The 13,359-nt window shown below is 44.6% G+C and overlaps 1 protein-coding gene and 1 long non-coding RNA gene across 4 annotated transcripts in view; one reads left to right on the forward strand and one right to left on the reverse strand.

Annotated features, from left to right (window-relative positions):
* The window catches only part of LOC118907749 (uncharacterized), a 102,019-nt gene that overhangs the window by 46,414 nt on the left and 42,246 nt on the right, over window positions 1–13,359 (forward strand). For 2 of the 3 annotated variants that reach the window (XR_008998376.1, XR_008998374.1), the window contains exon 8: window positions 3,806–3,999. This is a non-coding gene — a long non-coding RNA (uncharacterized LOC118907749). Of the gene's footprint in view, window positions 1–3,805; window positions 4,000–12,448; window positions 13,302–13,359 lie in introns of those variants that run through there. The other variant, XR_008998373.1, reaches the window with a different exon arrangement.
* The window catches only part of BCL2 (BCL2 apoptosis regulator), a 214,686-nt gene that overhangs the window by 8,034 nt on the left and 193,293 nt on the right, over window positions 1–13,359 (reverse strand). The gene's annotated exons all lie outside the window — the stretch shown is intronic.

The raw sequence follows: 13,359 nt of genomic DNA on the forward strand, positions 1-13,359 counted from the left end.
TGTTTTTGTCTGGTTTGGTTTTGGTTTTGGTAGAAGATTTAAATTCCAGATTCTATGGATGATAACCAATACTAGCTCACAGGCTTTTTAAATATCCCCTTCACAGTAATGGGGATAACTTATTATTTATGGCTGAATTTTAAGAGCACAAAAGCTCCTGCTCATGAAGTTGTTTTGAAAGATACACTGGCCTCTTATCAGGGAAGTTTTGGATGCTGGAGCGCAGACACCCCCCTTTTCCTCCCCTTCTGCACAGGTCACTGTGGGATCTCATGATCACTGTGGAAGAGAAAGGACTGAATTCACTCCCCAGAGACTAGGAATGAAACCCAGTCAGATGTTGCCTTGCTGGTGGGCTCTGGAGGAATAAATCACATTTGGGATTGGGGAGAAAGGTACTGGGTTTTAGAAGGCATCTTGCAAATATTGAGATAAACATTCTTTTAGCTTACAGCGCTGGACAATCATGAATAACCTAAGTGACTACATAAGCATTGGCCCAGAAGGTGACATGCACGTGATTTTGTTGAAATAACTTAGTTGAGTCAATAATTTCTAAAAATAACAGTAAGTTGGTTGAAATGAATAATGTTTAATCACTGTTGGTTTGGGTTTTGTTGTTTTTATTGCACATATTGATAAATTTTTTGCACCAAGGGGCATTGTATTTCTTAAAGCAATTTAGTCTGTTTCCAGAATTTGTCCAGTCATTTTATTCCTTTTCCTCTCTCCTTTATTTATAATTTATTTTCATCCAGTTATTCTGGTTTGTGTTGTTTTGTTAGGGACAAGTTGGAAGCAACCAAAGTGTCCAACAGTAGGAATTCAGTTGCAAACAACTCAAAAGTCAGACAATAGTGGATTGCTAAAGTAAATCATAAAAGGCATTTTATATTATGCACAAAAACTTTAAAACTATGAATTGGTCATTTGTAATCAATTTTGCCCAATTCTAGAGCTTCATGAACACATTCGGGTAAGCAAAGCAGGTTAAAAATAATTTGGACAAATAGTGTTCTAACCCTGAAAAATTCTAGATAACGTTTTCTTTATCAACTAGTAAAGTTATGGTTTATGGTTATTTTATGTGATTTTAAATTATGTCTTGTTTTATAAAATCAGCTGATGTTCATTACACTAAAAGGGGTACGGTCAAGCAAAGAGAAGATAATAATGATTTGGCAGTATTTGTAGCCACACAGAAGCAATCACTATTATCTTGATGTGAGAGTATCTCGGATGATTTTCCATGCATTTGATCAGGACTTTACTTCCAACATTCCACCATAATGGCTTTTGTCAAAGTCACCTGTGATTCCTGTGGCTAAATTTCTGGTCCTGATTCCAGTAAACATATCCATCAGATACGGATGATGAAGCACTGTCCACCTCACTTTCAGAACAGGTGAAAGCAGCCTTCCTGGGCTGCCCCTTCCTCAGCACCCTCACTTCTTAACGCTCTGGGAATTCTGTCTTGATGCTCTCATGCCATGGTTTGTTAAAGTACTGTTTTTCTAAGTTGCCTTCATTTACTGAACCAGCACATATTAATGGATGTCTTTTAAGTGCTAGACACTCTAGTCACTGATGATTTTTAAAGAACGAAAAAATCCCCAGGCTTTATGAAACTTATAGCAGGAACACTTGCATGGGGAGAGGGCCTAGAAGATAAGCAAAATAAACTTGAAATATTGTGTGTTAAGGGGTGATATGCTGGACTGACTAGTGTCCCCCCAAATTCATGCCAACATAGAACCTCAGAATGTGACCCTATTTGGAATGGGGTCTTCGCAGATATAATTAGTTGAATTAAGAGGAGGTCATACTGGATTAGGGCCTGTATTTGGTGACTGGTGTCCTTAGAGGAAGGCCGTGTGAAGACCCAGAGACAGAGGGAAGAAGGATGCAGAGGTCAGAACGATGGGGCTATAAGCCAAGATCACCAAGAATTTCCAGTAACCACTAGAAGCTGGGAGGGAGCGTAGGAAGATTTATCCCTCAGATCCTCCTGCAGGAATCCATGCCAATCAGTACCTTAATTCTGGATTTCTGACATCCAGAATTGAGAGAAAAATTTGTTGCTCTAAGCCGCTTGGTTGTGGTGCTTTATTACAGTGGCCCCAGGCTGAGTACAGATGAGAGGCCCCATGGAGAAAGCAGGGGTGGAGGACAGCATATGTCAGTAGAGGAGGAGCTTGGAGTTGTCCATGTGAAGGCCTCATTGCAAAGGTAATATGAAAATTAAAACCTTTAGCAAGTGAGAGAGCAATTCATGGGGCCAGCTGGGAGAGGGGTGCTCCAGGCAGAAGGAAACACAAGCGCAAAGGCCATGAGTCATTGCCTACACAGCGTGGTGACGGAACAGCAGCGGAAGCGCCAGGCAGCTGCTACAAACGCAGATTCTTGGCCTCACCCCAGAACTCCTGCATCACAACTTCTGGAGGCGAGGCCTCGGGCTCTGTGTTTTGACAAATGCTCCAGGGAATTCTGACACAGCTCCAAGTCTGAGACCCTGTCCGACATGACCTGGGCTCACAGGGCCTCCGTCTCTGTCCCTACCGCTCAGCCCCTGTTCCCTCAGCTCCAGCACCTCAGGGGGCTGCTCTTCCTTGGGGCGTCAGCCTGGCTGTTTCCTTGCTCTGACAGTGCCCCCCCTGGGCCTCCCCTCTTGCCAGGCTTCCTCACCTCATCACCTCTTTGTTCCAGCATCACATTCTCCTTGAGGCTCCCCCAGACCACCCTAACACGAGCACCATCCATACCCCAACACCCGCACCCCCTTTCTCCTGCTTGATTTTCCCAGTGGCATGGTGCGCCGACAAACCTAGGCTTTCGTTATTGACCTTGCTTAGGTCTAACTGGAATGAAGTCCCATGAGGACAGAGATCTTTGATGCTGTGTCCCTGTTCCTGCCTTATCCCCAGCACTGACCAGAGGGCCAGACACGCAACAGGTGTTTGTGAGTGATCTGTGAACATGGCCCCGCAGTGACCCACACCCTGATCCCTGGAACCCATAACTGTTGCCTTCTGTAGATGCAGGATCTTTGCAAATGTGATTAAGGATCCTGAGCTGAGGAGATTATCCTGGACTATGCAGTGGGCCCCAAATGTGATCACATGCATGCTTATAAGAAGGAGACAGATTTAACAGACACATGGAGGGGGAAGGACTGTGGGCACAGTGCAGAGGGAGATGGGGAGATGCTGGCCTTCAAACAGCAGTGAGGACGCCGCAGCCCAGGAAGGCCAGCAACCGCCCACAAGCAAAAAGCGGCAAAGGAAGGTTCTCTGCTAAGTCCTCGGGAGTGAGCGCAGCCCAGCTGCCACCTGGCTTGCAGCCCAGGGACACTGATTCAGACTTACAGCCTCCAGGGCCACGAGAGAATAGAGTTGTGCTGTTTGAAGCCACCCGGGTTGTGCTGACTTGTTAGGGCAGCCGCAGCATTCCATGAATATCTTTGACTAAATGAAAAAGAGACACGTGTGTTTGTTTTGTAAAAATGGGTCATGCTGCACCTGGATCTTGTTGTGAGGGTTTCCCCTCTCTGCCTGCGTCTTGGGAAGCAGAAGGCAGTGCCTCCCCCAGAGGGCAGCGTACACCAAGGGGCTGCAGCCTCCAAGCGGGTGTGGCGAACCGGCTGCTGCTGCTCCCCTGGGTCACCCATGCCTGGAAGTGGCCTCACACCCTTGTGCAGGGCCTGGAAACCGAGGACACGGTAATGCAGCAAGCTAAGAGCCTCACTTTGGCCCGTAGCTCGGCAGCGGGGCTAAGGAGCAGAGTAATTCGAGTTTCTTCTCTCCAGCTGGTGGAGGAGGCTTGGGCAGAGCAAGCAGGCAGCAGAGACGCCGGGCGGCAGTGCTGAATAAAAGTCAAGCTGAACAGACAGAGCCGCGTGTCTTTTGCCCAGAAACGAGAGTTGATATCCCCAAGGCAGCGAAGGAGACCACAGAAAAGGAGGCTGAGATCTGAGTTCTGAGTCCTGGTGAAAGGCAACAGGTAGGCCACCCGAACAGGGAGACTGACACATGCGGTTAATGAGTCAGAGATGTGGGTGGGGCAGGGTGGGTTGGGCTCAGAAGGAGGGGAGACAGTTTAACACTGCAAGGGAAAGAAACCTAATCCTTGGGTTTTCAAACTTGGATATTCATTTTTTAAAATCTGCATAAGCAGTACTAATAAAACAGATCGGAGCCAAGTTCCTTGGGTTGGCAGACGGTAAAGGACCTCGGGGGCATCCCTGACCCCAGGGTACTGTGGAAACTCCTGGCTGCATTATCTCATGTATTAAACTGAAACTGAAGCTTAAGCTTGGATCTAATTTTACTTAGATAAAGGAGCTACCTGTGTCAGATTAGCTCAGCTCTCAGGCATTAACAACGTCCTGTGACGTAATGGACTCTCCTAGCTGCTCCTCCAGAACACGGTGCCCGTGGGTCTCTCCCTGACCGTCCCACGTCACCTCCGCCTCCCTCTGGAGGGCCAGCCCCACACTTCCCTGACCGGCTTTCTCACTGGCATCACTGGTTTCTGCAGATGCAAAGTGTTGACTTCCGCTGCCCTTTGTCCTCTGACTCCAGGCCCCCTCACTCGCTCTCCTAGCTCCAAATTCCCCTTCATTACACCCGAGCTCTCCGTGGAAGAGGCTATGTTTTATGCTTCCTGCAGTATTGGGCACAATGTAAGTGATTTATGTATTAAGTTGACTTAAAAGCTAGACGGTTGGGGAGGAGGAGCAAATGGATGGGTGACGCCTAGGGAAGCTCAGCGACTCCCAGCCTAAGTGGGGACCTTGGGTTTCATCTGCCACAGGACCTGCAATAATTCTGTATTTCAATCAAAGTTGGGGTTCCACGGGTACACACAATTACCAAAACTTATCAGGCTGACTACTTACAACCTGTGCATTTTACTGTGTCTGTTATACTTGAATTAAAAAAGGCTGTCAAGCAAGTGAGGTTATTCAGACTTGGGAGTTACTAGTATGGGTTTGAACTGTCTCGGTGCTCTGGGAGACAGGTGAATGTAATTCAAGGTGGCAAAACTGAAGAAGGACAAGAAGTCGCATGTCCTCTGTCCGAGAGGCTTCTAGATGTGGCTCCCTGTGTGTGGACTTGCGTGTGTGGCCTTCTGGAAGGCGGAAGTGCTGGTCTCTGCGTCCTCATTCCACTTGGGATGGGAAGGAGAGTGAACTCAGCCATTCGGTCGGCGCATGTTCCTCTGCTGTGTGGCTGCGTTTGGATGGGCTGTACGTCTTTCACCGTGAGTGTTCCCCACGCCGGTCCCCAGGCCCTCAGCCGGTCAGGGTGCACAGAAGGGGAGAGAGTGCAGCCACCCAGCTTCCCTGCCCGTCCGGCTCAGGGTCCTGCCTGGCGGCTCAGCCCACTCCCTCCACACATTTGGTGAATACCTGATACATATATGTTCCCAAGTTCCTCCCAGACTAGAGAACAGTCTCCCCTTCAGGGATGGTTGGTGATCCGCACAGTGCTAAGCCCTGTGGGCTGTACGGGAGGTAAAAGAGCTCCCGGTGATTCGCATCTTCTTCACCCTCCTCCACCTTCGCAGACGGGTCCTAACCTGTGCAAGCAGAATCCCGGGTAGTGTGGTGTTAGTAGTGATAAGCAAGGTCCCTCCTGGGCCTTCCCCAAAGAGCTTGCTGTCTGTGTCAAGGGGCAAGAGCAAGATAACAGTGCAGCCAACCATTTAGCAAGGGCAGCTTCTATGGGGTGATGAGCTGACGCTCTGACCGCGTCTGCAAGGAGAGATAGCCAGTAAGAGGCATACGGGGGACAACAGAAATCAGTGTGGCTGGAGGAGACCTCGTGTGGGCCCCACGGCAGAGAGAGAATGTGCATAGGAGGCGGCCAGCAAGGCACCCAGGGAGTGACAGAGGCGTCTGGACAGGGGTGGTGTGCTCGCAGAGCGAATCAACCATTGGAATAAGACCAAGCAGAATGATTATACTACTGTGAGTTTCCATGGAGGACCTTGCCAAGAATGTCTAACTTACCCAGAGCACCGGTCTCTGAAGGTCAAGTATGGGTGTTAACATAAAATGATTTTTTTTCCAGTTGCTAAAGGTGTGTGTTTTGTTCAGACTCCTCCAAACTGCTGGCTGATGAGTATTTCTCATTAAAATACTATAGCTTTATATTGTTGCTCTTCCTCAGCCAATTTTATTTTTCATCTTTTAGGGGCAGCCGTGCATTTCTGTAGCACGTTTCCCTGTTTTCAGAGTGTTTTCAGGGGCATCCGCTCACTGGAGCCCACGGGCTCTCTCTCTCCAAGAGGGCAGTCTGAGGTTCCTGGAGGCCAGGGGAGCTGCCGGCTGGGTCACTGATGAGGAAGGGCGGTGGTTAGGACCTGGGGCTTCTGGTCTCTACTCTGTCTGTAATTACGGTCTCTGCCTGCTCAGACCTGGGGCCTTGGTCATGGTCTTCTGTTTTCCTTTGATAGCAACTTGCTGATAATTTCTCAGTGCTGAATTGTCTTTGGCAGCCAACGTCAGGGGCACTGGTGCCCTTTTGTAAAACAGTTACAGCTCTATTTGATAAGACGAGTCATACTTTACTGCTGTTCTAACCTCTCTGTTGCTCAGGCAACCAATATCCTGAATTCAAACTCAGGCTATTTTAGTTAAGTTTACAAATTTATTACCTTACAACCACTCAGCCCATCGTATTGCTCACATGTCATCCTATGAGTCACTGAACCCCTAAGAGTCACCTACAACTCCAAATTAACTAAGCCCTGTGGCTCGGGTGCCTGTGAAGAGCTGAGACACATGCATGGTGACCGCATGCAGAGAGCACCCTGCTCTCTCCTCACTGAGCTCACTGACAGCGAACCAAGGGCTGCTCCACGCTGATCTTTCAAGGACGTGCCCTTTCTCACAAGGTCACATTTCCTGCAGCACAGGCAAGCTTATTTCACAATTACTAGGCTGGCTCAGGGCTGCAAGTAACCCTTCTGTAACCGGAAGGGGTTGCTGGTGCTAAGGGTGAGTGAAGAAACTAGTGCGCAAACAAGCCCATTGCATGAAGCCATCCGTGGAGCTGGTTTTGGCTTCGATTTCCCCCTTATTGCTGCCAGGGGACATCCAGGGACACTTCGCTCTCTCTCGTTTATTTCCTGTCCTTTCTCTCCCATCACCACTTGTGTCCCTCCGACCCGAGCTCCCTGCACCCCTGGGCTGGACTGTGGTGCTAACTTCCCATCTTCCCGTCTCCACCCCATCCTGGCAGCGCATTCATTTAACCAACATTTATCACAGTCTGCCCTGCCCTCTGTGCTGGGGCCTCTGCAGAGCTCACAGTCCCATGGAAGAGTGACAGGTGAGCAGTAAGTGTGATGCATCGATCAGACTGCGGTGCTGGGGACGAGGACCATGTGGGTTGTATTCTTCATGCCTAGTATTTGTTGAATAAATAAATGAACAAATTTTAAGAGGTATAACTAAACATGTGTCGAAGAGCTAAAATTTTCAGAAGACAGGGACTGGCTGAGTTGACAGAGGAAGGGGTCTGGCTTGGCTGGGCCAGGAGCAGGGCAGGTGAAACTCTGCCAGGAGGCAGCACGGAGCCTGCAGGCTCCCCACAAGTTCTGCCCCCTCTCCTGGCCACGCCAGTCCTTGGCGACCCTCTCCTCTTCCCAACTGTGCTCTTTAAAATATTTTGGCACTTCATATACCTAAGGGCACCATTTTCTTTTCATATGGCTGTGTCGTGAATTCCTAATTAGACTACAGTCTCTTTGAGGGACTACAGTTTACTTCCTAAATGCAAAGACCAGCTATTCATAACTGTCATCTCTTTTTAATAGGCTGTATTCTACTCGGGGAGCACCTTTCCGTACATTTTGTTTACTACTAAGCAAAAGGAATGTTTCCCTTTAAATGTCAGTTTCTCTGGGACCTGTAATTGTTCATTTAGAAAACTGTGATTACGTGCTAGGGTCGGGGACTGGGTCAAAAGGAAATTTTAAGGTGCCAAGCCTAACTATCCACTGTGGTGCAATCAGAAATGCAAATAAAGAATCTTTGGGTAAGTCAAAGGAAAACCATTGTTTGATTTACCCAACACTTTGATTTCAAAAATACATTGGCCCCATTAAAAAAAAAAACAACTCTTTTTAGGTTTCAATGATAGTGAATGTATTATTTGTCAGTTTTTGCACGTGATATATCACAGAGATCTCATGAGTTTAAATACAGTGATTAACTTCACGTAGCCAGCATAGCAGCTACTTGTGAGAACTTAATGCTCAGAGGGCTTCGTTCTTAGTAAGCATTTGTGGGCGCTCACATTTCTTTAACTGTTCCAAAATAATTTGTGTTTGACTGGAGTGAAATTAATAAGAGATTTGGATAATTTCAATACATGATGTTCAAATCCAATTTAAATGGATTTTAAGAATTAGAGCTGGGAAGATAAGGTTTGAATCTTAAACCTTAATTGTCACATGTCTGTTCATGAAAAAGAGATTTTCCTTTTTCTTTTTCATTCTACATTCACCTCAGCTTAAGTGAAATGCTACTATAGCACAAATGCAACAGTGGTGTCCTGTGGCTTGGTCTGTGAATGACAAGTGCGTGTCACAACTGTGGCCTGGGGAGGCTTGGGTTCATGGCTACACAGAGGTACAGAATCATTGCAAAGAACAGGACAGTGGCGAGAGAAAGAACAGCCAGTAGTTATTTTTTAAAGACCTGAAGTCATTACAAATGAATCTTCAGGGTCTTTCATTTTCATTCCATAAGGATGAAGTGCGTGTATAATTTAAAATTGAATTGAAAATTAAGCTGGTCTTTTTTTAAGCTGACTTTTTGGAGAATTCAACATAGGGTTTCCTTCTAATTTTTATACAGAAAATATGCCATCATTTCTCTCCTGGTGTCATGGCAATGTCCTGTAATGTATGTATAGATGACACGGTGACTTTGTCTTTCTCACATTTTATAAAAGAGAAAGTGAAAAGAAGGAGACTATTTTAAAAATTGTAATTTTTTATGTACGTGTGGGAAATGGAGTAGAAGAGTTCACACCAAACCACTAACAACTGCCAACTTTTCCCCCAGAAATAAATTGCAACTACGTCTTGGCTGCTCTGTGATTGACACCCTGCTTCTCACTGGTTCCTTTTCTGTGTCTTTATATCTTCACATACAACATCCAGTGTTTCTTTATTTTATCTAAAATTTTTATATAAATAGGATTATGGTGTTCATATTCTATATATTTTTTCACTCAGGATGTGAACTCTCTTAAATGTTCACTGTGAGTGAAAAAAAAAATCTATTGACTATGAATACCATAATTCTATTTATGTAATTTTTTAAAATAAGAAAAAAATATAGGTATATGGTAAAGGCATTTGGATTTCCACTTTTGAAAATTACCTTTTCTCATTTTTTCTCCCACTTTCCTACCGGGGCACTTCCATTCTCTTATTTACTGATTTATTTAGATTCTTCCTCCGTTACACATACATTCATCCCACACTTTCTTTTTTCCCCCTCCTCTCCTCCTTTCTTTCTTCATAATGCGTCGCCAGTATTTCCCGTGCCACTTTGATTGTGGGGTGATGGCTGCCCTCCTTGTCCTGTTCTTGCTTTTTATGGGAATCCTCATGAAGATGTGACAACTCAAGTTTTTTGGTAAAAACCCTTCATCAGATGCAGGAAGTTCCCTCTGGTTCTATTTATTCTTAAGATTTTTACTTTTAGATAAGGGAATGCCTTTTTGAATGCTGAATGCGTAGAATAAGACGTGTTATTTTATTTCTTTGTAATCTGTATGCCTGGCACGCTCTGACTGACAGATTCCTCTGATGCGCTCACAATCCTGGGATAAATCAGAATTAGTAATGACCATTTAAAAAAAGACACCAGTTGGAATTCACTTCCTAGTGTCTGTTTAGGACTTTTAATTTACATTTATAAGTGAGATTTTTTTTTCTCTCGTACTGTCCTTGTTTCCTGTTGGTGTCAAGCTTAAGCAAGCTTTCCATCCCAAGTGGTCCGCTGTCCTTTTCTGTTGTCTGTAAGAGCTCGTGTAAGTGATAGTCTTTTCCTTAACGTTTGGTAAAATTCACTGCTAACGTCACCTAAGACTAGTGTATTTTTCAGGAGGTGGTGGTAAGGAAGTCGGGACATTTGATTGTCAAATCAATTTTTTTAATGCTAAAATGGTTGTATTCAGTTTTCTTATTTCTTTAGTCAGTTTCAGAGAGCTATATTTTTTTTCTAGAAAATTAGCAGTTTCATCTACGTTTCTAGATTTATTGACATAAGACTGTGCCACAGATGCCCTTATGACTTTTTCCCCATTTCTGTGCCATCTGGAATGCACTGTATTTTTCTATTCCTAATGTACTTCCTTCATTTTGACAGCTGAGCAATATTCTATTGTTATCTATCTATGGATATCCACAATGTATTTATTCAACTATCAGTTGATGGATATGTGGTTGTTTCCATTTTGAGCTATTATGAACAATGCTGCTACGAACATAAGTGTACAAATCTTTGTAGACATGTTACATTTTGGGGGACATAATACTGAGGGGTGTAACCTGTATTTAAACACAAAAAGGGAAATTATTATACACTTATTCCTTAGCAGCCTGCAACTAGCCTTAAGAAAAAGGTTGGTTGAATAACTACCCATTCTACTCCATTTCCCTTGCCTTTTAGTAGCACTCGGTTAGTTGAGACTCTGTAGTTCATCAGCAGACCCAAACCTTTAGTTTGAGGAGTGTGAATTCTTGGTGATTCTGCCTGTAGGGGGTTGATGTAGTCCTTTGTTAACCTTGACCGTGGGGCAGGCAGTACAAATAGATACCCTAAGGCTAAGCCTCCAGTTCCACAAACCCTGCTCCCCTCCCTCTGTGCAGCAGCTCTCCAAGCTCTCCTTAACAGTCAGCGCCAACCCTCCAGAAATCACTATGACCTCCCTTTTTGCCTCTTCCCTTCATGGCTTCAGGACACTGAAATACCAGGGAGCAGTTTTAGTTCAAATTCAGGGAAACTGATGATGGGTCCACTGGCAGAAGACCAAGAAATTCTGCAGCTGTGGGGATTGATGTCTATGTGCGTTTGGTCTAGAGAAAAATTAGACATGCAGAGTAAAGCTGCAGCTCTTTTAGCAAATGGTCTTCTAACAATTCCATCCTCTGTATATACACAAAAGATTGCAAACAAGTGTTCAAATAAATACACGTACACACATGTTCGTAGCACCACTATTCATAATAGCCAAAAGGCAGAAACAGCCTAAATGTCCACCAATGGATGAATGGATAAAGAAAACGTGCTATGTATACACAACGGAATATTATTCAGCCTATAAAAAGGAATGAAGTATTAATGCATGTTATAATGCAGATGAACCTCAAAAATATTATGCTCAATGAAAGAAGCCAGACACAGAAGGCCACTTATGATTCCATTGATGACATAACCAGAATAAGTAAACCTATCAAAACAAAGCAGATCGGTGGTTGACAGGGGTCTGGGGAGAGGAAGAATTGGGAGCAACTGCTTAATGAGTATAATACTTCCTTTTGTGGTAACAAAAATGTTTTGCAAATAGAGGTGGAGGTTGCATAACATTGTGAGTGTACTAAATGCACTGAATTGTTCGCTTTAAAATGGTTAATTTTATGTTCTGTGAATTTTACCTCAAAAAAAACCCCACCATACTCTTACATTCACTGTACATTTAAGGAACAGATTAATCCTACTTATATTTCCTCTCATGGATGTTCATTTCTCTCCCATCCCCTTTCTCTCTTTTATGGGCATCCTTTTGATTACATGTAGGTGTGGAGTTGCTAATAATTTCAGGATAAATGTTTAGATCAGATACAAAGATATTTGAAAACTAAACAAAACAACCAAAAGAGACATTGAATTAGCATTCCCCCTTGATGTTATGTATGTTATGGAAACCCCTTTGAGAGAGCTGTATTTTTAGGGAGAAATTAACACATAAAAAAGTCATTTTTTCTTACAAGCTTGGAGCCCTGTGGGACATCTGTCACTGTAGAATCACTTTAGTTAAGGAGCTATTTAAAGTAAAGTAACAATCTAAATTCTAGATGGGCACAACTGGTCCAAGTGAAGAGTTTAAGTCCTGTAGGTGGGAGCAGACCCCCAGGAGAGCACGGGTGCCCCTTCCATTATGGGACCCCCTGAAGGACAGCAATACCGACCAATTAGGTGGAGGCAAACCCAGACGTGCCTCAATTTGTCAGAAGTCTTGCTCTGTTTCCCCCACATGGTTGGGGTCTGATAAAACCCCATACACGGTTTGGCCCGGCACATTCTTCTCAGTATTTACATCCCAAGGGGAGTTTTAAGGGACATTTAATCCTCGTGTTTCTGGTTCATTTTCCCTTAACTCATCAAAATGAGGTTATGAAAGATTGCTTTGATCTCTGACAGGACTTGTTCATGAGAGACATGAGGCCATTACTTTCAGAACAGAAAGCAGTGCTCTGCCAAGATCTGAGGACTTAACAGCATGACGTTCGAGCCTCACTGGAAGCACCCGACCTTGAGACCCAACTGGGTCCTAAACTTGGCTCTGCGAGGCCTCCAGCCCTCCAGCCTAATAAAGCTCATTAATTAACTGTCAGACCAGCTGTGTAACAAGTGAACTTTTAGTGGCTGTGCCATTTTCTTGGTTCCAGGCCAGAAACAATAGGTATAAAACTTATCTCAGAGACATCTCAGAGAAAATTGTTATTTGCATAATAAAGGGCTGCCTTCCATATAAAATATGCATTGCAGGACGTGTATTTTTTAAAAATTAAAATGTAAATAAATCTGTTCCCAGCAGCTTTCTTCCAAACACATATACACTTGAGGATGAATGACTATAAGGCTGTTACCAGATTCTCTGTCCTGTTGCTCTAATGTTTGTGGAATTCAGTGCCCAAGGTATAAGGATGTGTAATAAGTATATTATCAAATCATGGCAAAAATTCCTGCTTAAATAAACTTGAACTACTGTTGAGATAATACTGTAAAAAGCACAAGACGGGGGTAGTAGTTGAAGTTCTTTAATTTGTCAGGAGTTGAAACCAAGCCATGCTGGTTGAAACAAAAAGAATTTGTTGGAAAGATGGGGAGGAACCTTGTGACCCTGAAGAGTGAGCCGGGCACGGTCCTTAGGAAGGACAGCCCCCAGCGCCAGGACAGGGCGGGGCCTCTGAGGCTGCCGTTCCTGGTGCTTCTCATTTCCCGATCAAACTGAGGATTAAAAGCAGAAACTTCATAGAGGATTCGGTTGTGGGGTAAGCTTCTGTGAAATGTGCAGAGGGCAGGCTAGGTAATCCCAGCTATCACCCGCC

This window comes from Manis pentadactyla, chromosome 6 (assembly GCF_030020395.1).
Source record: "Manis pentadactyla isolate mManPen7 chromosome 6, mManPen7.hap1, whole genome shotgun sequence".
Classification (NCBI taxonomy): domain Eukaryota; kingdom Metazoa; phylum Chordata; class Mammalia; order Pholidota; family Manidae; genus Manis; species Manis pentadactyla.